Genomic DNA, 26,740 nt, shown 5'->3' with positions numbered 1-26,740 from the left:
CTTTAACATTAACAGTTCCTTCCTAGTTAACACCATCTTACTCTCCCTGTAAAAACGCATTTGCACCTCAGTAAAGAATGTAATTAACTGGTGACATGACAACAAGAGGAGCGAAACAGTGGCCCAGGCCGGGAGCTGCAAGCGGTGGTGATGGTGGGGTGGTGGAAATTTAGATATTTGCCTGAACAACAAGACTTTCTCACCTCCCTTCTGGTGTGTGTGTGTGTGTGTGTGCGCGTGTGCGTGCGCGCGTGCGCGCACGTGCGCACTGCTGGGAGGTGAGGGTGGCAGAGAGACAGCATCCGGGATCCTGAAGGAGGTTTGAATTCCTGGCAGCAGGAGAGAGGAAGTCGAGGGTGCCGGGAGGTGGGATGAGCTGAAGGAAGCAAGGATAAGCAGGGTGGTTTGTGAATTTCCATTAACAAAAGGTCTCTGGATTAAAACAAAAACCTCTCCCTTTCTTGCACCCCAGGCTCATCCCAAGAGCAAATAAGGGACACCAGCCATTGCCTGCCCTGGGCAGCCCCTGGGAAGAGCCCAAGAGATCAGGACCAGCTCACAGGCATCATCGTGGTCCAGTTACTCCTAGCTTGTTCCCTGCACCAGGCTTCTCCTCCATGTGACCTTGTCGTGAACTCTGTGACCGACTGCCAGTTCTGTGGCCACCCCAGCAGGAAACCTGGGCGATATGCCTGATTCCTCCCTTCTCCAAGCCTCATCTCCTTTTCATTCCTCCATCACTATCCCACTTCTCATCCTCTTCCAGTCAGGCCTGAAGATATCTTCCCTCCTTTCCATCCCCAGCAGCACAAGCCACAAAGGACCCTTCTCCCCGCCATGCTCCTTCTTCCCACCATCGGCCCCACAGAGCACCCCTGCACTGCTGCTTCCAGGCAGAGCTACCGGGACAGGTGACTTCATTCATGCTCTTCAAGGTCTTGTCCATGCCAGGCACTGCCGACAGCGTGAGTGCCTCACACCTGTAATGGGCTTACAGCTGTGGCACCACCCCCGCCAGAAGTACAATGACTTCCTGCTCAGAGAAGGCCTTCAACACACGTCTGCTCATTGTCTAGAAAGCAGCTGGTCCCGACTGCCTTTCTAGACCCATCTTCCACCCTGCACCAGTGGCTCTCTACTCTCCAACCACTCACAACACCTGCCATTCTCCAAACCTGTCCACAACTTCCCACTCCCCTCAATGCCCGATTCTATATTTCTATCTGATCAGATATTTCTACCGGAACCATTCTTCATTGTTCACGCAAACATTCTGGCCGCTGCCTCCACAGCCAGAAGTAATTTTTCCTCCTCTGTGGTTCCAAATAACATGTTGCTTGTCATTCTCTGAAAGCTCTAGTCACATCCTGTCTCATGCTATGGTTATCTTAGCTATCTTTCATCTCCTTCCAAACTATAAGCTTCTCATGGGCAGAAGTCCTATCTTAAATCTGTATAATTTTTTCAGTTCACAAAGTACTTTCACATGTAATATCTTCTTTAACTCTTAAAGCAACCTGTAAAAGTAGGTATTTTAATATGACGATTGTGTTACCTTTAAAAAATAGCAAATGCTTCTTGTAAAAAATAGATAAATAAGAGGAAAAATGTTAAGTTAGTAGCAATCCTACAATACAAATATAAGCTACATTTAATATTTGGAGTAAAATGCTTCTTTTTTAAAAGCAGTATCATATTTTCATACTGTTCACTAAATAGCCTTTTATATTTAACAACATATCATAAACACCTTTTCATGTAGGAGGAAAGAAAATATATTCTAATTTTAATGATTATGACATTCCATTTATGGGTATACTATAATTACTTCAGACAAATTCTTCATATTTGTTGTTTAGATTATTTCTAGTTTTTGCTATTATAAACATATAATGACTATTCTTGCAGCGGACTCTTACTCCAGACTTGATAATTTTCTTAGGATAAGTTTCTGGATGTGGAATTGCCAAGTCCAAAGGTGTGTTCATCTTAAGGGATTTTTACAAATTACTTGCAGGAGGGTCACACCCATTTACATCCGTCAGCAGCATATGAGAGATGCCTTTCCCCTGCCAGGTGGTTGCTCTGATTTTGTAGATGTGGAAAATGAGGCTTAGGAGAGTCAAGCACAGGGCTTGCCTAAGAAAACAGCCAGCAAGTGGTGTATCTTCTGACTCCAGACATTTTGTTCTCCCAAGCTCTCTGCTTCTCTTTGCCCTTCTATTTCTTACCAGTCCAAAGAGAGTGCTTGCAGTATTAAGTGCTAAATTAATGCTGCACTCACCGAAGGAGAGGCAGAGGTGGCTGTGCCCTGAGTGGCGGGGTGGGGCAATCCTGGGAGCTTTGCTAACATCAGCCGTTTCCAGGTGTCTGAGGCTGACTTGGCAAATGACAGATCTGTTCTTCGGTAGCTTTTTACTGCTCCCTCCTGCCCTTTTCTGGGGAGGTACAAATTGCTTCAATTTAGTCCCCATATATTAAGAATCTACCTTGTGCCGGTGCCTGGGCATCAAAGACAAAACATACACACTGTCTGTCTCTGTCTCTGTCTCTCTTTCTCTCTCACTCACTCTCTCTCTCCCCTGCTCTCTCCCTGTCTTCTAGGTGCTTACAGTCTAGTGGGCAAAATAGAAGGGAAAGAAATAATTGTCACCTACAATGTGTGTGTGATGCTGCTCCTCACTGTCAGCCTCCAGATCCCACAATGGCTGGAGCAGGGGTCAGGGCCACGGTGAGGGTTGGGGAGGGGAGGAAGCCCTGCCTGACTCCAACCTCTGTCTCCTTCATTGTGTCCCTACTGGCGCTGGGGGTCCAGGGCTCCCTCTGTCATCCTGCTGTAGCCACGTATTCCTTGTCTTTCTGCTCTAGCTGAGCCTCTGCTGCCCCCATCCCAAGACGACCCAGAGGAGCTAGAACTCTTCAGAGAGGAATCACTGCAATATTAGGGAAAGAAGCTGACCCTGCTCTCCACTCAGGGATTAATAAAACACACATTTGAGAGAGGAAGGATGATCCAAGGTGACACCAGCACGCCCCCATGCAGGGCACTGCTTCAGGGCTACAATATACTTGGAATTCTCCTTCCAAGTTCTACTTGTTTCCCAACAGCCTACAGAAAGCTACAAGGCATAAATACAGTCTGTAATCTCCTTCCTGTCACTGCCAGCGATTTCGCAAAGCACAAGGGGGACCACTCACATGACAGAGAGCCAGGCTGGCAGGGAGGAGGAGACCCCTGATGGCCACGGCCATCCTCCCAGCCTCCAACCCGCCTCTTGCCCTCCACACTCAAGCCGTGTGCCCCTTTCTAGATTGCAGGCAGAAGGACCCAACACTCCCCTTTTGTCACCATGCAGAGCTCTTCCTCTCCAAAAGCTAAGAAGCAGCACAGCAGGAAGGGCCAAGCCGCAGATGCAGACAGGAAGTCAGAGAGAAACGGATGGATGGGAAGACACGGGGCTGTGTGACCCAATAGCCCAGATGGTTTGGGGGACAAGAAAGGAAGCAAGAGCTTCAGACTGAAGATAAAGTTCCTCTGTCCTCACGACCTCCCCACCTACAGCACTGTGGCTCCCACAGGCCTCTCTCTGCCTATCCAAGTTCATTCTACTGGACCGCTCTACAGACATGGGCTGGCTTCCCCACAGATCACCTTTGCCTGTTTTGCCAACTTGTGCTTAGGCTTTTTGCAGATGAGTTGGATAGGTGAAGACTGAGCCTCTGGAATCTGTGGCCAGAGACCCAAACCAAAGCTTGTTCCCTGTCCACTCTGGGAAGGTTACCCCACTCTGGTGTTTATCTCAGGAGCATAAAACGCCAAGGTTTTTGCCCCAGTTGGCCCAAGAGCCTAAAAAAGAATCTCTTCTCACTCTGGAGCCCACCGAGGGCCTCTTCTTCCGTGAGTGCAGTGATGAAAGTGTGGTTTGCCCACACGGACACCCCAGCAATCCCTAATAGCTGATGTTTGTGAATCCTCAGACCTCCCTGCTGGCTGGGGTGAGCCATGGAGACGTGGGAGCCAGGACCAGCTTTGCCACAGGTTTACTCTGTGATGTTGGATGAAATATGCCACCAGTTTGAATTCTGTTTCCTCCTCATCATTACTGGTTTTCATCATTGCCATCGATAAACAAAGGGCTGGGCCTGACAGTGTGACATTCTCTGGTCTCATTCTCTGGCGATGCTTGACCAGCTGTTAAACTCAACTGTCATCCCAGGGAAAGCCTCAAATTTCACCAAAGCAATGAGGCTGATCTCAAAGAGACCAGATGCCAATCCTTTAGAAAGAGAGGGGCTCTTTGGAAGCCAAAGTAATTCATTGACTTGTTTATGATGTTTCTTCTCTACTCAAAAGTTTATAATGGCTTGCCAGGGCCTAAAAGACAAAATTGAGATTTCTTAGCTTCTGTTCTTCCCCTTCATTATCAGCCTGATCCTACCAATCTTACCTAACTCCCCACTACTTTCAAATCTGAACCTTTTCTCCAGCCAGGCCAGGCTGCCACTGCCTCATGGCCAAGCACACCCCCTGTGTGAGCTCCCTGGCCCTCCTGGCCCACCTGCCATGCTTCCCTTTCCTCCGTTGTCCAGGTCCCATCCAACCTGCAAAGACCAGCTCAAGTCCTGCCTTTCTGCAGCCGAATGAACTCAGCCTCTTGCCCCCCTCACCCTATTACTGACCCTTGATCTTACTTAATTTCGTGAGCCCCTGCTTTGTGCATGAATCTTAATCTCAATGTCATCATAAGCTTTGGATTGTGATGTGGATATGATTTGGATAAGGATTGTGAGACTTTTATATTTCTCTTATTCCTTCCATACGTACCTAGGTTAGTACTGTGCCCATGCAGATCGTGGAAAGTATTGTTCCTGTCACATGAAGAAGAGTCACTACTAGAAAATATTTAATCAGATCAATGCTGAACCAGTTCAGTTGATGGTTTGCTTATTTAGTTATTAATTATTAATTGCCAAAGGTATCACAGTTCTCTATATTTCAACGTGTTCTTGAATTGAGAGCTGTTGACTAAACTATGCATTATTTTGCATGCTTCCTGCACTAATAATAAGTGAATGTGGGAGAGAGAATACAATGGGTGGAAAGGCGAAGTCAGACAACCTTGAATTCCAATCCTAGGTTCCTGTCTTCCAAGCTGTGTAAGTCACGGTTTTCCTACTTCTGTAAAATGGTTACAATAATACCCAACTCACAGGATTTGATGGTATTACATTAGACATGTGATATGCTTAGCAGATAGCAAAGGGCTTGGCAATGACGTAGACTAAGCCTTTCATAAATGATGACTATTGTCATTAGTGACAATGATAGCAATAATAACTTGTTTAGAGCTCATCTAGCAGAATCCTACTCATCCTCTGAGACTCAGCTCTGTTAGATTTTCTCTCAGGGCCACTGAGCCCCATACAGGGTGTCTGTCATTCCTTCCTTTCTGCTCCCCTAATACCTGGGACTATATCTCCAAGACAAAGTCCAAAGTCCTTAGCCATGACCTCCAGGCTGTGTCACTGAATTATCTGTTCCTAGGTGTGTCCCTCCCACTAAGCTCTGAGTTTCCAGAGAGCAGGGATTCTGTATTTCCTCACCGTGCACTTCCAGTCCTGGCCTAGCATCAGGCTCAACATACATCTATTAAATGAAGGAAAGAATGGATAAGCAGGAATGCCAGACGCAGTCAAGAGACCTGGGCAGAGTTTGGCCAGTCACAAATTTTCTTTCTGGAGAAAGGGGCCTGGGGGAGAGATTGGTAATTAGGAATGCATCATGGAAAGCAAATGTCTGCTTTAACTCAGCTAAGACCAGCCCACTTGAAGGGACTTTAGAAAAAGCTTTTCACTTGCCCAGCAGGATTTTCTTTTTTTTTTTTTTTTTTTTTTGAGGCGGAGTCTCGCTCTGTCGCCCGGACTGGAGTGCAGTGGCCAGATCTCAGCTCACTGCAAGCTCCGCCTCCTGGGTTTCCGCCATTCTCCTGCCTCAGCCTCCCAAGTAGCTGGGACTACAGGCGCCCGCCACCTCGCCCGGCTAGTTTTTGTATTTTTAGTAGAGACGGGGTTTCACCGTATTAGCCAGGATGGTCTCGATCTCCTGACCTCGTGATCCGCCCGTCTCGGCCTCCCAGGATTTTCTTATTTGGGGAACCTTCAGCCCCATCAGAAGACTTTGACATTGAACACCTCTGCAAGGCCCTGCCTGTCTCTACTTTCCTTACCAAACTCAGCTCAGCCTCCTTCTCTCAATCCTCCCCTCCCAACCCTTTCCCCAGTGGTCAGACCCTCAGCCTCGGAGTCCCTGCTCTCTCCCCAAGCCAGCCTGCTTGATGACTCTGGGTTCCAAGGCAGGCTCCCCAGCACCAATGGCTCGCGCCAGAAGCAGGTGAAGGTAAGTGCATCTTGGTACAATCTGTTTGTTTTTGCCTCTGTCACCAGATAGAGTGAGCTACATTTTCCTCCTTTCCATCTCCATGGCCACACCTCAGCTCAGCAATTCCCTCCTGATCATCTCCCTGGGGGCTGCTGCATCCTCCACAGGCTGCACAAGGACCGTTCCAGCAGCTTAGAGCATCCTATGCACAGTTCTCTTCACACTTAGCCAGCCACACTGTGATCGTCTGGGTAACACTCTGCCACCCCACTCGATTATATAATCCTAATTGGAATCTCAAGCCTATAGAACTCCCCAGAGCCTAAGATGTATTTTGTACATATAACGTGTTCAGCGTATTTGCTGGATAAAGGAGTAAATACATGTATATATTCAGCAGAGGGCATGTGGAGTGTATAACACACCACGTGCTGATCTCCTTTACAAAGAACTATATTATCCAATGTATTACTTAGGCCTTGCAGCAACTTTGGAAAGTAGTTATTTTTAGTCCTGTTTTTAAAAAGGGAAAACTGAGGTTAGAAAAGTTAAGTGACTGGCCCATAGACACAAAACTGGTTAAGGGGTGAAGAGAAAGGGTGGAGTCCAAGGGTGCTGTTGTGGCCTCGTCAGAACAGCTCCTGGGCACCTGCCCACCTGCCTATCTAGTCTGGAAAAGCTGTAAAGAGGCTGAGCTGCTTCTGTTCTGCCTCTCTTGGGAAATAAACAAGAAGAATTCTTCTTCTCATCATTTGGTGAGTCGGTGACATTTCATTTGACAAAGAATCTAGGAAAAGCCTCTCTTGGGACTAGTTTTGGGACCAGGCTCTGATAATATTGCTTTATTGAAAAAGGATGCGAGGAACTGAGCTCCGGATGGCCTTTTACGTGGAGTAATTTATGCAGGAAACGAGAAATATATTTTTTTAAAGAAACACACATTGATCTACATAGTCACAAAGACAGCAGTGACAACACACACACACACACTCCCAGAAACACTGCCACAGACACACAAAGGCACAGATTCCAGTTCAGGGTCATGCCACACACAGTAAACAGCCAGAAGATTCCAAGTCAGATGGATACAGAGCCTTAGGCTCACACCCACTTGCAAAACAGTCGGAAGGCTCTCTCTGACTTTCCTTTCCATGCCTCCCAGGAGAAATTGTGATTTTCCCCACACATGTAAATTTTCGTTATTAAGGAATGCAGAGGAAGCATGACATTGAAGAAATTAATCTCTCTGTGCCTCCCTGCTCTTCTCAGGGCTCTATTTCCTCCCATGATGACCACACCACATATGGAGATGGTGTCAATCCGATGACCTGCACCTCGGGGCCCAGTTCCTACTCAGGGAAGATTTACACCTTGTGCCTCGCAGAGGTTTCAGTCATAACCAGCTCCTGGAGGACAGCAAAGGAAGGCAACAAGGAAGGAAAATGAAATGTCTGTAAAATTCTCATTCAGATACTGCTGAGAAATGAATTTCGGAAGTGGAAGGGATGGTAAAAAGGATTTTATTTAAAATGCCTTTCTCCCTAGGCTGTTTATGAAGAGTTGGGATTTGAAAGGATATCTCAAAGTTAGGACTTACCTTCTAGCCATGGTGATTTTGACCTGGGCTCAAAGCAGAGCCCAGGATCCCTGTTCTTACAAAATTGGCACCAAGAAACTCACAGATGCTGCAAATGCACCGGGAGCCAAGACACCTGGCTTCTATCCATAACTCTCCTGCATCAGCATGTCACTGCTCTGGGCCTCAGTTTTTCCATCTGCAAAGTGAGGTTAGGACCAGATGATCCCTTCCACAATGGTCTGCATCAGGGGACTCCTTGCTCTGCCTTGGTCCAGTGTTAATAAGACTTTACATACTGCTGTTATCTGCAAGATGATATGTACAACCCAAAGCATGCCCAATCCCATCCATTAACTTTTTGTTTATGCTTCACTGTAACTTTGTGAGGTTGGTAGTGCTGGTATCAATATACCCATTTTACAGACAGAACAAGCAAAACTGAGACTTAACTGTCTCAGCTAAGGTCACAAAAATAATTAATATTGAAATCTCAAGTTCATCTATTGGGATATTCCATGGAAAGGTGACCTGCACACTCTGGGGGCTCTGGGGGACACAGAGGGGATAGTAGATGACTAACTGCTCCCTCCTCCAGCTCTGCAGCCAAGCATCTGTCACAGTGATTCAGCAGTGAGGGTGTCATCATCCATGGGGAGTTCTGGGTGTGATGCTACCCAGGAGCCACTGGGCTCATCAGGATTAAATCCCTATGACAGCAGCGCCATCTTGGGTGGTATGGGGAAGGTGGTCATTAATGGGCTTCACTCCATGGAAACTGCAGAGGACAGCACCTTGTGACTGTATCTGCATAAGAAAGGACAAGGCCCCTCAGCACTCTCATAATGATGAAGAGGACAGAGAGTGGAGGGGGCTATAGAACAAAAGGGGAGAGTCTAGAGGGATGGCTACCAGCACTTGCATATGCCTCCCAAAGCTAGGCCTTTTTCCGCACTGCTGCACTGCTGTTCCCCATTTTTCTCCAGTACCCTCTAAACTCTGAAAATAAACCCTAGGACCTCGGATCACCCATTCCTATGCTCAAACACACACACACACACATATACATATATATATATATAATATATATATATATTTTTTTTTTTTTTTTTTTTTAAATAAGACACATCTTTAGTGCAGGTATTTGAGACCTTTCGTGACGTGGCCCCTACCTAACTTCCAGCCTATGACCCTCCTTCAAGGACGCTAGGTCAGGGGCTGGCAAACCACACCTTATGGTCTGAATGTGCCTCTCCAAAATTCGTATTGAAACCTGATCCTCATTGTGGTGCTATTAAGAGATGGGGCCTTTTGGAAAGTGATTAATTTATGAGAGCTCTGCCCTCATCAATGGGATTAGTGCCCTTATAAAAAAGGCTCAAGTGAGCTCCTTTTGCTCACCCCCTGTGTGAGGACACGCAGCAGGTCCCGTCTATGAGAAAGGAGCCGTCACTAAACACTGAATCTGCTGATGCCTTGATCTTAGAGTTCCAATCTCCAGAACTGTGAGAAATAAATTTCAGTGTTATAGACATTACCCAGTCTAAGGTATTTTGTGACAGCAGCCCAAAAGGACTAAGACATAAACTCACAAGCCAAATACTGAGGCTGCCTGTTTTTGTAATTAAAGTTTTATTGGAACACAGCCACATCCATTTGTTTACTATTGTCTTGTGGCTGCTTCCCACTGTGATGACAGCGTTGAACATGGTCAGCCCTCCATATCTGTGGGTTCCACATCCACGGATTCAACCGACTGCGGATAGAAAATATTTGGGAAAAAAATTTAATCTGTACTGAACATGTACAGACTTTTTTCTTGTCATTATTCCCTAAACAATACAGCAGGACAACTATTTACATAGTATTTACATTGTATTAGGTATTATAAGTAATCTAGAGATTTAAAGTATACAGGAGTATGTGTGTAGGTTATATGCAAATACTACACCATTTTATATAAGGGACTTGAGCATCTGTGAATTTTGGTATCCGTGGGTGTCTTGAAATCAGTCCCCCACAGATACCGAGGGATGATTGCAGTTGCAACACAAGACCTGAAATATTTACTGTTTGAAATTTTACAGAAAAAGTTTGCTGATCTCTGCTCTGGGTTATAGTTAAACTATACTCACCCTTTCCTATACAGATTCCACTTTTAGATACCTCCAGGACTTTGCTTGTTTCAAGGCTGGGATGACCTCTTTCCATACTCTAATAGTTGAAATACAGCTCATTCCTCAAGGACTCAGCTCAAATATTATTTATTCTGTGATGCCTCCTGAATTGTTACAAAGAATTGCTCATAGCTCTTTACAGCCATGGCACATTGTTAGGATGACCCCACAATATATCATTCAAACTGGAGTAATTTTGAGAGTGAAAGAGAGCACAGTGACTAATTACACAGCAACTACAGGTTGCAACTGAGACCATGCCAGGCAAAGCAGGTTGTGTGGTTGCCGGCACGGAGTGCTTCTGTCGTCCTGCCTCCTAAGGGTTAACTGTTTACATATCCAGCTCCCTCCAGGAGGCAGCATGCTTAAGGGCAAGGGCAGTGTGGGGATTTTTTTTTTGACCCTCAGAGCATCTTTACACAGACAATGTGATCAATTCATATTTGTGAAGATGAAAGAAAGAAGGCTCTGGTCTTAAGCTAGACACAAGCAGTTTCTTTAAGAGTAGCAAGCTGGAATAACAGAGGACAGAGGAGCCATTAGCTAAATGGAGAGGAGGTGCTTGCAGCCAATGGAGGTTTCAGGCTTGTGTGTGTTTCATGGAGCCTGTATGCCTAGCTCCATAGGGCGTTTCAGTACCTGGAACACCAGGTACTCACCCTTCTGCTTCTCTGGCTCCCCTGCAACCCACCCTTCTGTTCCTCCAAGCCCAGCCCATTCATCCTCTCAGCTCCTGCTTTCCCTCCTGACATCTGGTCTCAAAGATCCTGGGGTGTATCTCTTGTTCTACAGGGTACCATGTACATCTCAGTCCTGGGTCTATAATGATCAAAGTGGTCGTAACCTCCTGAATCTCTGCTGTGTTAGAAAAGGAGGGGTGCTAATTCAAGGGCTATAGCTTATTTCTGTGGATTCCTAGATTCCCACTTGAGACTGAATACTGGGTAACCAGAATTTAAATATGTATCTCCTTTCATAAAGCACCGGAACATTCTATAGACTTCTGCTCACTAAAATGGGAGACAGGAAACAGCAAGGGATATGATGACCCATTTAACATTCTTGACACTCTCCATCTGTTTTCCTTTAAACAGCCGGAAAGATCTTTTTGAAGGTGCAAATATTCTACTACATGGTTATACCTCTCTTGTTTCAAGCACAGTATGGCTTTCCCATTCTTAAGATCAAAGTCAAAAGCCTTACCATGGTCTAGAAGATCAGTCTGGTCCTTCCCACCTTTCCAGCCTCATCTAGCTTGCTGTTTGGCCTCCATCCACCCAGGCTTTTGTTCCCTCAAACAAGCCATGCTTCTTCCCACCACAGGGCCTTTGCACAAGCTACCAACATTCCTGGAAGGTACTCTTTCTTCGTTCACTTTTAACTAGTAATAGCCTGCTTTGCTTTCACATCTCAACTCAAGAATCACTTCCTCAGGGGAGCTACAGAGACCTCTCAGGTAAGGCTCCTTTGTTATATGAATTTCTTAATTCAGTTTGAGAATTTAATTAATGTTGTAATTATATTTATTTGTGATTGAGTAACGTCTGTTTTCTCCATTAGTTTGTAAACTCCATGTGGACAAGGGTCCAGACTTGTTTTGCTCATCTTGAAACCCCAGCACCTGGTAGCACTTAAAAATATTACAGATACATCTCATTTTATTGCACTTCACTTTGGTGTGCTTTGCAGATATTGCACTTTTTACAAATTGAAGGTTCATGGCAACACCGCATTGAGCAAGTTTATCAGCACCATTTTTCCAACAACAGGTACTCACTTCATGTCTCTGTGTCACGTTTTGGTAATTCTCACAATATTTCACTTTTTCATTATTATATATGTTATGGTGATCTGTGATGAGTGATCTTTGATGTTATTATTGTAATTATTTTGGGGTGCCATAAAATGTACCCCTATAAGATGGTGAACTTAATAAATGTCGTGTGTTAGACACAACAATATTAAAATAAGGCCAATTGATAACGCTACTGTGACCTCTAAATGTCCTAGTGAAAGGAGTCCCATGTTTCTCACTTTAAATCAAAAGTTAGAAATGATTAAGCTTAGTGAGGGAGGCATACCAAAAACTGAGTGTATTAGTCTGTTTTCACATTGCTATAAAGAAATACCTGAGACTGGGTAATTTATGAACAAAAGAGGTTTAATCGGCTCACAGTTCAGCATGGCTGGGGGGGCCTCAGGAAACTTATGATCATGGTGGAAGGGGAAGGGGAAGCAAGCCACGTCTTACATAGCAGCAGGAGAAAGGGGTGAGGGGAACCGCCAGACACTTATAAACCATCAGATCTCATGAGAACTCACTCACTATCACAAGAACAGCATGAGGGAAGCCCACCCATGATCCAATCACCTCCCACCAGGTCCCTCCCTCAACAGGCAGGGATTACAATTTGAAATGAGATTTGGGTAGGGACACAGAGCTGAACCATATCATTGAGATAGGGCAAAAGTTAGGCCTTTGTGTCAAACAGCCAAGTTGTGAATTCAAAGGAAAATTTCTTGAGAGAAATTTAAAGTGCTACTCTAGTGAACACATGATAGAGAAGTTAGTGAGACAGCTGATTGCTGACATGGAAAAAGTTTGAATGGTCTGGATAGAAGATCAAACCAAACACAACATTCTCTAAAACCAAAGCCTAATCCAGAGCAAGATCATAACTCTCTTCAATTCTATGAAGGCTGAGAGAGGTGAGAAAGCTGCAGAGGAAAAGTTGGGGCACAGCACAGTGGCTCACATCTGTAATCCCAGCACTTTTGGAGGCCGAGGTGGGTGGATCACCTGAGGTCAGGAGTTGAAGACCAACCTGGGCAACATGGTAAAACCTCATCTCTACCAAAAATGCAAAAAAAAAAAAAAAAAAAAAAAAATAGCCAGGCACGATGGCAGGTGACTGTAATCCCAGTTACTTGGGAGGCTGAGGCAGGAGAATCGCTTGAACCCAGGAGGCAGAGGTTGCAGTGAGCCGAGATTGCACCATTGCATTCCAGCCTGGGTGACAGAGCAAGACTCTGTCTCTGAGAAAACAAAAAAAGAAAAGTTGGAAGCTAGCAGAGGTTGGTTCATGAGGTTTGGAGAAAGAAACTATCTCGATAACATTAAAGTGCAAGGTGAAGCAGCAAGTGATGAAGTATTATAGAAGCTGCATTAAGTTATCCAGAAGACCTAGCTAAGATCATTGATTAAGGCTACAGTAAACAACAGATTTTTCAATGTAGACAAAATAGCCTTATGTTGAAAGAAGATGCCATCCAGAACTTTCATAGCTAGAAAGGAGAAGTCAATGTCTAGCTTCAAATTCACAAAAAAGCAGGTTGACTTTTTTGTTATTGGCTAATGCAGCTGGTGACTTTAAGTTGAAACCAGGGCTCATTTACCATTCCCAAAGTCCTAGGACCCTTAAGAATGATGCTAAATCTGCTCTGCCTACACTCTATAAATGGAACAACAAAGCCTGGGTGACAGCTCATCTGTTTACAGCATGGTTTACTGAATATTTTAAGTCCAGCGTTGAGACCTACTGCTCAGAAACAAAGATTCCTTTCAAAACGTTACTGGTCATTGACAATGCACGTGGTTATCCAACAGCTCTGATGGAGATATACAAGGAGATTCATGTAGTTTTCATGCCTGCTAACACAACTTCCATTCTGTAGCCCATAGATCAAGGAGCACTTTTGACTTTCATGTCTTATTGTTTAAGAAGTACATTTTGTTAAGGCTCTTGCTGCCATAGATATCAATTCCTCTGATGGATCTGAGAAAAAAATTAAAAAATTTCACCATTCTGGATGCCATTAAGAGCATTCATGATTCATGGGAGGAGGTCACAATTAGCATTAACAGGGATTTAGAAGAAGTTGATTTCAACCCTCATAGATGACGTTGAGGGGTTCAAGATTTCAGTGGGGGGAATAGCTGCAGATGTGGTGGAAATAGCAAGAGAACTAGAATGAGAAGTGGAGCCTGAAGATGTGACTGAACTGCTGCAATCACATGGTCCAACTTGAAAGCAGGAGAAATTGCTTCTTATGGATGAACAAAGAATGCAGTTTCCTGAGATGGAATCTCCCCCTGAAGAAGATGCTGTGTGCATTGTTGGAATGACAACAAGGGATTTAGAATATCACATACACTAAGTTGATAAAGCAGCAGCAAAGGTAGAGAGAATTGACTCCAATTTTGAAAAAAGTTCTACTGTGGATAAAATGCTATCAAACAACATCACTTGCTACAGATAAATCTTTTGTGAGAGGGCGAGTCTGTCGATACAACAAACTTCATTGTTGTCTTATTTTAAGAAGTTGCTGCAGCCACCCCAACCTTCAGAACCACCATCCTAATCAGCCAGCAGCCATCAACACTGAGGCAAAATCCTCCAGCAGCAAAAAAATTATGACTTGCTGAAAGCTGAGATCATCGTAAGTATTTTTTAAGCAATAAAGTATTTTTAAATTAAGGTATGCATTTTTTTTTAAGGCATAATGCTATTCCACACTTAATAGACTGCAGTATAGTGTAAACATAACTTTTATATGCCCTGGGAAACCAACAGATTCATGTGACTTGCTTTATTTTCATATTGTCTTTATTGTGGTGGTCTGGAATCCAACCTGTGATGTCTCCCAGGTATGCCTGTAATGGAATGATCACCCTTAGGAACTGAGTCAAAGATTGGGAAGGCTACCTCTGAGCATTTCTCGATGCAGTAAGTGAAGGTAATTCCAGATGAAGCTAGGGACTAAACTCCCCTTTCTTCTTACCCTGCACTTTCAGCTTCTTTTCCATGCAAAGCTGTCTTTAGGGGCCCAGCACACAGAAGGCTATATGAGGGAGTTCACACAGGCCCCGGCACTGGATGGGGGTTCTCAGGCCAAGACAGGCAACAGATGCAGAGAAGTCCATATTAGGGCAGGCGGATGGATGACCACTAAAGAGGGGTGAGCCAGTACCAACTGGCTGGAAATGAGGGGTTCACAATGGGTCTAACTTCCTCCATGCTTCTTTCCCACGCCATCATGGGCTCCATGAGAACCCAAAGGAGCCTTCAGCACTCCCCGGGGTCCATCCTCCATCCTTCCCTTGCTGTTGTCATGGTGTCCTCTTATGTATGAACATCTTTGCCTCCGCTCCAGCACAGCCTCCTGGAGGACAGAGACTGAGCCTTACACGTCCTGGAATCCTCACAGCTCCTGGTACAAGGTCAGGCACAAGATAAATATTTGTGGATTCCTACTCTTATACAGGGGGTGTAAATGTGGGGATATCTGCTGGTAGTGTAGAGCCAGAGAACAGCTTTAAGCCCTGGGTAGGGGGTGGCACTGGGGAGGCCATGGGGCTTGGGGGCACTGTGGTCTCAGGTGTGCAGAGTCAGCACTTGAGCCAAACACTAAGGCTTTTCTAGCCCAGCCACCCATGGACTGAGAAGCTGCCCACTCCCAGGCTGGCTCATCTGAAGCAGAGAGCGGGTCACCATGCCCTCAGATCTGGTGTGAGACACACCATTAGCTGCCATGCACTCAGCCCCCCATGCCCAGCAAGGCAGCCTGGCAGCTGCACCCTGGGGTGGGGTTGAGCAAAGGCCTCCCACCGGCCAGGCCAGGGAGAAAACAAAACAGCTGCCTCTGTGCTGGCAGCAAGCCCACTCCCTGTGAGAAGGCCTCTCTGCACTGGGCCAATAAATAATAGAAAGTCCAAGCGGCCCAAGGTAGCAGACCCCATACGTTGGGCCTCAGGCAGGAGGCAGAGCTGCCCACCAGTTTAGGAGCACAGGGATTAATAACACATCAATTTTAATGCAGAGAGAGTTTTTTTTTTTTTTTTTCTGCTTCACAAACAGCAAAGTGAATGTTTGAGCATCCTGGCAGGGGGTTAATGAGGACTCTGATTAGTTATTCGGATTTCTCCACACTGCCTCTATCCATCCTACTAGGGAGGAGAAAAGGAAGGAGGTGGGGAGAGGGGGATGCTATGGAGAGCAGGGCTGGGCCCACGTGAACCTCCTGTCTCCCTCCAAGCAGGCTTCAGCCAGAGGATAACTGCAGCCCATCCTGTGGTAGAACCAAGGGCAGGAGAGGCCCTTAGAGATGACCCTGTCTGGCTCTTGGTTGGGAAGACCAGAGGGGTGTGACTTGCTGGCCACACAGGGGAGCAGTGAGAGCCTCTGGCCAGAACCCAGCCTGCCTGGGGCTTCTGCTGTATGAAAATTCCCTTCCCCAGCTCTCTTTCCTGACCGAAGTGAATATTCTCCTTTTCCCGTAAGGAGGCTGCTGCTCAGGGATAATCCAGTGTCCAGCCAGGGCTGCCCGGGGGCTGGGTCCAAAGAGCATCGTCATCAGAACATCTCTGCCAGGCTTGTTGTCCTCTCGGGGGCAGGGCGGGGCAGGGCTGGAGAAGTGGTCGGCAAGGCGAGGGTTTCTGGGATGGCCCCTGCCGAGGGGAAGCCTCCGTGCAGCACAGCCAGAGCTGGGGCCGCACTGCCTCCTCTGCTCCCAGCTGTGGGCATCTAGCCCAGCTCTCGGGGAGCTGAAGTACGAAGCCTTGTCCCCTCCCCACTGACTGCAGGTCAGTGATGGATCCTGCCCATTTGGCCCCTGACGTGCAGAGCACACCAGAGGAGCAAAAGCACGCGGGGAGGCAGCACGCTCCCAGGAAGAGAAACTGCCGGACCATCTGGACGCTCTGGGCTCTGAGTCTTCCCCACCATTAAGATGCAGATGAACTTCTGAGCAAGGGCTCCACTCCCTGACCCACCCTGGTTCCCAACCCGTCTGCTGCAGCCCAGGACCCAGAGCAGATCCAAACTGGCCACGCTGACATGGCGAGCAAGTGATGTCGCAGTGAGGGCACACCACTGCAGCTGCTCTGAGATCACTGAAATCCCCCAGGGGTTTTTCTCTGGTGATTCACGACGAGCTGGCCATGACACCAACCCCAGATTCTCCAACTGCAAGGTGAAGCCCCTTCAACTGTCCCTAGAGTCAGGGCCGGTCTCCTCTGCCACCCACAGGGCTCTGCAGCCCTGAATCCTCAAGGAGAGTCTCGGAGGCTGCTGTGGCAGCCCAGGGCCTCAGCTATTTCCTCTAATTCATTCAGTATAATAATGGCCACTGCTTACTGGGGGTCTCTTGTGTGCCTGGCATCATGCCCAGTGCTTTACACACAAAACTCACAGGCCCTCACTCCCTTCTGTGCGGTAAGTACTAACACCCATTTGCATCTTAGCCCGGCGCTGTCCAATAGAACTCTCTGTGGTGATGGAAATGCTTTCTATCTGTATTTTCCAATACCATGGACACTGTGTGGCTACTGAGCACTTGACTCAAACCTGGTGTGACCCAGTCACTGAATGCTTAATTTCATTTTTATTTTTATTTAAATAGACACACATAGCTAGTGGCTACCAGTTGCCACGTTAGACAGCATAGATTTGAGGAGGCCCAGCGATGTGCTCAATATCACAGCTAGGAAAGGGCATGGACAGGACTCAAGCCAGGGTTGTCTGCCTCCTGGGTATATGTGCTTTTCCAGGATGCTGTCCTTTGAAGCTTTATCTTCAAGTGCAAAAGGAAATCAAGGTAAAGAAGTGGAGTTGAATTAGCAAGTTCATGCAGTGCCCACAGCCAGCAGGAGCTCTGTGAGGATTCCAGGAACTCCTTGAGGGGAACAAAGATGAGTCAGGCCTAGTTTCTGCCCTCAAGGTGCTCCCAATTCAGTTGAAAGAGAAAATTCTACTTGAGATAGGAGAGTTCAGATGCAGAACTGAATGAGGTAGGATTTCACCTGGATATCCCACAGCAACCTTCCCAAACTCACCAGGCCCCGTTAGGAGCTCCAGCAGCTCCCTCCTGGCCACCCTCCATCTGCTCCTTTCTTCCATGTTCCTTAGTTTGGATGAATGGCACTGCCATTGCAGACATTCAAGAAACAAACCTGGGGGTGCCCTCGACTTCTCTTTCCACTTTCTCCCTTCTCTCACCTTCTACTTTCAAAGACACCGTTCTTTGAAAGTTCTTCAGTGCACCGTAAATACTCTCTGCTTCCCATCCCTGCTGTCTAAGCTCCCTGTCGCCCTCGGTGGAAAGCGATAGCATGACACGGGCCTCCAGGGGGCTTGGCCTCCTCCGCAGCCCCCACCCCCTGCACCTCTCACACCGCATGCAAGCGAAGGCCTTCCTTATGCCTCTGTGCATCTACAAATGCTGTTTTCTCTGTCCCAAATGCCTTTTCCTACCTTACCTATTTGGGCCACTGCATATTCCTAAGGTTCAATTCAGGGTATCTTCCCTAGGAAACCTTGTCTGAGCATCCTGGCCTCTCTGGCAGACAGTAATTTTTGCCTCTGTGCTCCCATCACCTGAGCACACCTGTATGGTGCTGCTGACCCTGCTGAACTGGCATTATGGGCAGGTGCGTCCTCCAGTCCATGGAGCTCCTCAAGGTAGGTGGTTTTGTCTCTGTGCTGAGAGTGCCTGCAGTACATGACACTCGGGGGGCGGCAGGCAGGGTGTGGTAGGTCTGCCCCTGCAGTCATCCGCAGAGCCACAACACCCGCTGCCCCGGCCCTCCTGCCTCAACACACCACACACCACCTTGTGGAATGTTCCTGATTCACCTCAGCCTGCCTGGGGCACAGCAGGGCAATTTCCCACAGAACCTGGTGCTCAGCATGAACTCAGACGGCTTTGAAGAGAGTCTCAAAATCAGCCAGCTTTAGCCCCAACCAAAATGGGCTTGGATCTGTGGCTTCCACACTCTCCTTTTGCCTCTGGCCTTCCTGGTCCTCCCCTCCACCAGGCATTTTTTTTGATAGTGAGCTTCAGGAAACTTCAATTTCATCCAAAATAATTTTGTACTATGTGATGCACAGATCTGGGGACCCGATCGTACTAAACATCCTTCTTACCCCACACAGCATTCCACTCCTTACAAAGCAGTGCCCTCGCCTAGCTCATTTAATCATCATAACTCCCCCTTGTAGGAAGAAAGCTAGGCACTGTTTTTCCCATTTTACAGATGAAGAAATAGAGGCTCAGAGAACCTAAAGGATTGCCCAATCTAAAGTGCTGGATCTGAGGTTCAAATTCAGATTTTTTTTTTTTTTTGAGACAGAATCTCACTCTGTCACCCAAGCTGGAGTACAGTGATGTGATCTCACTCACTGTAACCTCCACCTCCCAGGTTTAAGCGCAAATTCAGATGTTTTGATTCTAAGCTCAGTGTTCAATTCACTGGGAGGACAGTGGTGTCAAACATTTTTTAAAAAATTTTTTTTAAGGTTCATGGAGGAAGAATAGGCTTGGAGGAGGTGCTAATGAGTTTATGTGAGGGCATTGTGCTCAAGGCTTGACAGGACGCCGGGTAGAGCAGAAAGCTTGATATGAGTGTTCGGGGCTACATTCTACCCCCAATCCACTGTATAATCACCACGCAAAGCTGTCTGCTGTTCCCCAAACACCATCTTGCATCTTTACCTTTGTGTCCTCCATAGGGAATTTATAGCCTTCTCTGCACCTCTGATCCACAACTGCTTAAAATGTCACCCCCCTTCATGTCTCTTTCTTGCATCTTCCCAGGCAGACATGTGCTCTCCTTCCTGGGGGCTTTCTCAGCACTTTGCATATACCAGAATTCTAACCCTTGTCCTTTCTACCCAGGGCTATAGCAACTTGTGTGTCTGCCTCCTCCATGGTGTCTAAGGCGGGGACAATTCTTGTTCCCTTTTGTATCACTCGCAGTATCTAGCACTGTGCCTTGGGCATAAGAGGTGATCAAAAAATATTGGTGGGGTTGGATTTCCTTGCTAATGCTATTTCTAAGGAGTGTTGGCAAAAGAGGGCAAGGTCTAACCCATGTCTTTCTAATGAGGAATGTGAAATATAATGGACATCACATCTTAGTCTGAATTTTCAAATCTGAGTTCTGTGATGATTTAAAAGTACATGTACAAAAGATGGAACAAGGCATGGATGAGTAAAGCAACACAAAAGAGTAGCCTGGGCCTGTTAGAAGTGTGCTAGGAAGGCCAAAGACCCGAGTGAACTGGAGTCTAAAAACACCTTCCCCCACCAGACTCCCCCATACCACACACATTCTCTCCCTGCTCTCTTAAAAAGCAATACTTGAAACAAAATGGAAAGAAAAAAAAAAGTAAGGGATTGAGGCAGCTACATCCCGGGGCAGACAGATGAGGTTACCAGATGACAGAAGGAAAGCAAATGATTGAACTCCCACTTGGCTTTGTTTTTTTCAAGGACAATAATCATCAAACCAGAAAGATGATTTTAAAAGGGTTCAGGTTTGAGATAGGTGAGGAGATGGTAAACTAGCATCTCATAGCTTTAAATAAACTCAAGGCTGTGGACAAGGGCAAATTATATCTTGGAGTATGGAAAGAACAGGACTGCAAAACCACTGTTAGTTGTTTGTGAACTGATGAAAACAAGTAGCTTTCAGAGACGAAAATAGGCAAAAATTGTCCCTCTTTTCAAAAAGTGGCAAGCATCAGGGTTCTGGAAGCTATGTTACAGTAAGTTTGGCATTACTTGCTCGTGAAAATTCTAAATAGGATTATTTATTTATTATTATTATTATTTTTTGAGATAGAGTCTTGCTCTAGCTCCCAGGCTGGAGTGCAGTGGTAGAATCTCGGCTTACTGCAACCTCCGCCTCCTGGGTTCAAGCAATTCTCCTGCCTCAACCTTTCGAGTAGCTGGGATTACAGGCACGCGTCACCATGCCTAATTTTTGTATTTTGTATTTATTTATTTATTTATTATTATACTTTAAGTTCTAGGGTACATGTGCATAACATGCAGGTTTGTTACATATGTATACTTGTGCCATGTTGGTGTGCTGCACCCATCAGCTCGTCAGCACCCATCAACTCGTCATTTACATCACGTATAACTTCCAGTGCAATCCCTTACCCCCTCTCCCCTCCCCGTGATAGGCCCCGGTGTGTGATGTTCCCCTTCCCGAGTCCAAGTGATCTCATTGTTCAGTTCCCACCTATGAGTGAGAACATGCGGTGTTTGGTTTTCTGTTCTTGCAATAGTTTGCTGAGAATGATGGTTTCCAGCTGCACCCATGTCCCTACATTTCCAAGACAATCCTAAGTCAAAAGAACAAAGCTGGAGGCATCACGATATCTGACTTCAAACTATACTACAAGGCTACAGTAACCAAAACAGCATGGTACTGGTACCAAAACAGAGATATAGACCAATGGAACAGAACAGAGTCCTCAGAAATAATACCACACATCTACAGCCATCTGATCTTTGATAAACCTGAGAAAAACAAGAAATGGGGAAAGGATTCCCTATTTAATAAATGGTGCTGGGAAAATTGGCTAGCCACAAGTAGAAAGCTGAAACTGGATCCTTTCCTTACTCCTTATATGAAAATTAATTCAAGATGGATTAGAGACTTAAATGTTAGACCTAATACCATAAAAACCCTAGAAGAAAACCTAGGTAATACCATTCAGGACATAGGCATGGGCAAGGACTTCATGTCTAAAACACCAAAAGCAACAGCAACAAAAGCCAAAATTGACAAATGGGATCTAATTAAACTAAAGAACTTCTGCACAGCAAAAGAAACTACCATCAGAGTGAACAGGCAACCTACAGAATAATTTTTGTATTTTTAATAGAGACGTGGTTTCACCATGTTGGTCAGGTTGGTCTCAAACTCCTGACCTTGTGATCTACCCGCCCCAGCCCCCAAAGTGCTGAGATTACAGGTGTGAGCCACCACGCCCTACCTAATAGGATTATTTATGAAAGAAAGAAGAGATGACCAAGAACCAGAATGGCTTCACTGAAAAATAGTCGTGTCAAACCAACTTTATTGTCCTTTAAAAAAACACACACACACACAGAATTCCTAGGCTGGCATAAGGAAAATTCTGAAAAATATCTTGCTTTCAGTAAGCAGTGTGACAAAGTCTTCCATGATATCTTTCTGGGTAGGATGAGGAAGAGTAGCTTGAATGGGGGAACCGGAGGAATTTTTAGCTAGGTGAATGATTGTCTCCAATCAATGCTGGTTAATAGAATTCCGTCTGGAAGGAGCTGTTTCATGCTGAAGTAACCAGCTTTATACTGTTGAGAATTTTTGCCAAAGATTTGCATGACACTGTAGAAGGTGTGCTGATCATTCCACACACTGAAAGAAATAGTTAATGTGTTTACAGAGAGTATTAAGATTGAGAAAGAGCTCATGAGGCAGAAATTACAGGCTGAAAGCAAGAAGATGATGTGGAGTAGAGAGAAATATAAATTGGTACTGTTAGAGGCTGGGCACGGCGGCTCACGCCTATAATCTCAGCACTTCGGGAGGCCGAGGCGGGCGGATCACCTGAGGTCAGGAGTTTGAGACCAGCCTGGCCAACATGGTGAAACCCCATCTCTACTAAAAAATACAAAAATTAGCCGGGCATGGTGGCAGGCGCCTTAATCCCAGCTACTTAGGAGGCAGAGGCAGGAGAATCGTTTGAACCCGGGAGGTGGAGTTTGCAGTGAGCTGAGATTGAGCCATTGCACTTAAGCCTGGGGGACAAGAGTGAAACTTCTCTCAATAAATAAATAAATAAATAAATAAATAATAAATAAAATTGATACTGTCAGAGTAAAATGCAAACTGTATGGGTGAGGGAGATGGAACTTGAAAGCATGTCATGTAGGAAAAAAAAATAAAGGGATGTTGGAATGAAAATTCAATAGGTACCAGTGTTGTGATGTGTAAGGAAGAAAGAAAGAAACAGAGAAAGAGAGAGAGAGAGGAAGGAATGAAGGAAGGGAAGGGAAGGGAAGGGAAGGGAAGGGAAGGGAAGGGAAGGGAGGGAAGGGAAGGGAAGGGGAAGTAATTGCAATCTCAGGCTGAATGACCACGAGATAACCACAGACTGGTGTCCGGATGAAGGAGTCAATGGTTCAGACCACACAGGAAGAGCGTGTGTACTCCGTAAGAGGAACACTGGTAATATGGAGTTCCGGATGAAGGAGTCAATGGTTCAGACCACACAGGAAGAGCGTGTGTACTCCGTAAGAGGAACACTGGTAATATGGAGTTCCGGATGAAGGAGTCAATGGTTCAGACCACACAGGAAGAGCGTGTGTACTCCGTAAGAGGAACACTGGTAATATGGAGTTCCGGATGAAGGAGTCAATGGTTCAGACCACACAGGAAGAGCGTGTGTACTCCATAAGAGGAACACTGGTAATATGGAGTTCCGGATGAAGGAGTCAATGGTTCAGACCACACAGGAAGAGCGTGTGTACTCCATAAGAGGAACACTGGTAATATGGAGTGCGTCTGTGGAGGAAGACTAGGATGCTGAAGAAACGTACGTACTTTCAGAACAGAAGATTTGAGTGGGATATGACTGTCATCTTCAATATTTAAAGAACTACCTGCAGAGGGTTGGTCTTACACTGTGCAGGCGAGAGAGCTGAACTAGGACAGAGGGTGGAAGGGACAGAGAGACCAATTTCTCCTTTACGTGAAGGGGTCCTACTAGTGAGAACCGACCCAGAATGGGAGAGCTGCCATCACCAAGAGTTGTGAGGAGAGAAGAAAAGCCTCCCTAATCAGAGATTCCATCACAGTACGGCAGGTTAAACCAGGTGACCTCCACGGCCCCTTCCAGTTCTAGGTTATTATGAGACTCCTGAGTGGGGAAGATATTTCTGATTGGGGCAAAGCCTCCCCCGAGTCCTATGAACACATCGTGGAGGTCGCCATCTCCTTTGCTGGTGTAATGAATCTGGCCCTACATTCCGGGAAGCTGCTCTTGGGAGAGATCATGGTGGTCATGACATGTGGCATTTGGAAAAGAGCCGGCATCTTCTCTTGTGCTTCTCCTAACGTGTCTGGAGGAATGCAGCTCCCACTGAGTCTTCCCTGGAGCATAAGCAAGACTGAGCAGAGGGGGCAAAGGAAAGCCCTAGAGTTGGGGGTGCTGCCATTCTTGGGAGTGGTTCCTCCTGAGCTCCGAGGCAGCTGGCTGAGCAGTGCTGAGGCTGGCCAGGCCCAGCCCACACATAAGCCAAAGAGCTACCCATCGTGGCCAAGGGCGTGATCCACCAACTGAAACTCGGCAGGAAGGGGCAGCAAGAAGCAGTAATAGGGCACATTGTAAGGAAGGCCATCCCAGTGGCCAAGGGTCTCCCGGGACCGTACCCTCAACACCAGCTGATACTGCACAAATTAAATATCTGTGGGAGATTCTCGTCTCCAGTCATCTCTGTGCCTTTGCCCACACTGCCTCCTCTGTCTCCAATGTTTTCCCTTCCCTTCCTTCAATGTGTGCCTTTTTGGGTCTTGCTCATCCTTCAAGGCCCACAGCCCTGGCAGTACTTTTTTGGTTCCAAACTGAAGACATTTTCCGTGGCAGCACTCATTGTGATCTACCCTGACTATGAGTTGCATTTGTGCTGATGTGTTTCCTCCACTAGGGAGCAAACTCCTTGAGGGTAGAGTTTCTTTGCATATATATGTTTAGCTTTGCATATTAATGGCAAGATGGCAGCTGGTAGAGCATTAAATTGGTGGCCCAGAGTTCTAGTTCTGGCCTGTTCACCATCGTCTCTAGGCCTCTTTTTCCTGAAGAGTAAAGTGAATACAGTGGCAGATCCCTGAGGCACATTTCAGGATCAAACACTTATGATTTCACTCAATAAATGTTTCGGGGTGTGTCCCCCTTTATTGTTTTTGTTTTTGTTGTTGTTATTGTTTGTTTTTTTGAGACAGAGTTTCACTCTTTTTGCCCAGGCTGGAGTACAATGGCACAGTCTCGGCTTACTGCAACCTCTACCACCCAGGTTCAAGCGATTCTCCTGCCTCAGCCTCCTGAGTAGCTGGGATTATAGGTGTGCACTACCACACCTGGTTAATTTTGAATTTTTAGTAGAGACAGGGTTTCACCACGTTGGCCAGGCTGGTCTAGAACTCCTGACCTCAGATGATCTGCCAGCCTCTGCCTCCCGAGCTGCTGGGATTATAGGTGTGAGCCACCACACCCGGCCTCCCTATATTGTTAATGTCAAGTCCTGTCCATTTTCTGGTCCGCTTGCATTTCTGTATCTTTTTCTACTGTTGTCACTCAGACTACTATCCATCCATTCATCTGTCCGTTCATCCATCCTTATTTCCAACAAACGAATATCTGCTTTGTGCTAGGTCACCAAGAAGACTATGATGTACACACTACTCTTAAGGAGGGCACAGGTATGTCAAGGGACACAGAAAAGAAAAACAAATAGTAAAAAGACAAGGTGATAAGTGCCGTAGCAGAGGTGAGTGTAAAGTGCGCTGGGCCCACAGAGAAGGAGAAACCGGGAGGAAGAGGCTGATTAACATGCCAAAGCACCTCTTCACCCTCTCAGCCCTACCGGGAACCCTGTGGCCTTGAATCCACTCTCTTGACAAATTCTCTGAATGCAACCCTGGGAGGAAAGATACGATTTGTGTGAAATGAAAATGGGGGAGATGGTAGTGGGGCCTGGTCTCTCAGTCCCCAGAGAGCCCATGGTCCAACCTAGAATGAGCCCAGACCCCTCCACAGCTGTGCCGGGGTCTCTAGGGTCCAGAGTCTGCATTTTCAAGCTGTTCACCTCTCCTCCACCCCCACTGCCGCAGCACACTCGGCAAGTCATTTATTCCTCCATAACATTTGCTCGAAGGAACGTTACCGCTGAATTATAGCTGGGACCATTATCTCACAATAACTGTCTGGGAAATGTTAATGTTAATGCATGGATCATGCAGAATGCCACATTAGGGGTTTTATGGTGGACATAACATTTTTATGAACTTTTTCTCTGGTAGCACCAGCTTTTGATGGAAAGAAAAGAGAAAAAGAAAGAAAGGACAGAGTGGGAAGGAAGAAAGAAAAGCCAGCCCAGGAGAAGCGGGTCTGGGAGTAGATGTGGCCTTCAATGGCACCTAAACCTGCATCAGTGAGCGCCCTGGGGGATAGGGGGCTGCCCTGGCAGCGCTCCAGTGGGTGGAATATCTTTAGCGTTAGGTATTTGCGAGTGGGGAGCAAACGACCAAATTGGCAACTGATGGGAGACAGGGCCTACTGGGGCAGACCCATAAAACTTCCCAGCCTTTTCAGCCACCTGCTGCCGGGCGGGCATTCGGTGCCAGTGGGGGTGAGGGAGGGGTGGGAAGGGGTGTGAGAGACTTGGTGAATGGCCACCATGCCTCCTGGGTGAGGGGAGAGGCCCCTGGTAGAGCCGCTTTGGGGGTTCACCTTGGGGAGGGATGGGTAATGGCTTAAGGAGATTTTAATTTCTGCCATTAAAGAAAAAAAAAAGGAAAAACACAGTCTTGGGAATGGCGGTATTTTACACCTGGCTTTTAAATAGGACTAATAAAGGCAGTGTTTAGCATTTTATATCCTTGCTCAAAAATAACGATCTTTGGTTCTCATCTCAGACATATTTTAAGTGAGCCTGTGTCTCCTACCTCCGGAATATTCTTTCAGGAGGCTGGATTTATAGCTCTGTTCTTTACCTGCCCTGGGATCCAATTTAAGTGTCATAACCACCACACTTCGGTCGGTCTGCCTCTTC

At 46.4% G+C, this 26,740-nt stretch overlaps 1 protein-coding gene across 4 annotated transcripts in view; it reads right to left on the bottom strand.

Annotated features, from left to right (window-relative positions):
• The window catches only part of PKNOX2 (PBX/knotted 1 homeobox 2), a 272,502-nt gene that overhangs the window by 104,701 nt on the left and 141,061 nt on the right, over positions 1–26,740 (bottom strand). The window contains exon 1 of one of the 4 annotated variants that reach the window (XM_033204401.1): positions 5,605–5,702. The exons of the other annotated variants lie outside the window; for them this stretch is intronic. The gene's annotated coding sequence lies outside the window, so the exon portion shown is untranslated. Of the gene's footprint in view, positions 1–5,604; positions 5,703–26,740 lie in introns of those variants that run through there. 4 annotated transcript variants of the gene reach the window in all.

The sequence above is a fragment of the Trachypithecus francoisi genome, unplaced genomic scaffold (genome assembly GCF_009764315.1).
Source record: "Trachypithecus francoisi isolate TF-2019V2 unplaced genomic scaffold, Tfra_2.0 Lachesis_group8, whole genome shotgun sequence".
In the NCBI taxonomy this organism is placed as follows: domain Eukaryota; kingdom Metazoa; phylum Chordata; class Mammalia; order Primates; family Cercopithecidae; genus Trachypithecus; species Trachypithecus francoisi.
Note: the sequence above shows the minus strand (reverse complement) of the source record. Positions and strands in the feature narration are given on the sequence as shown.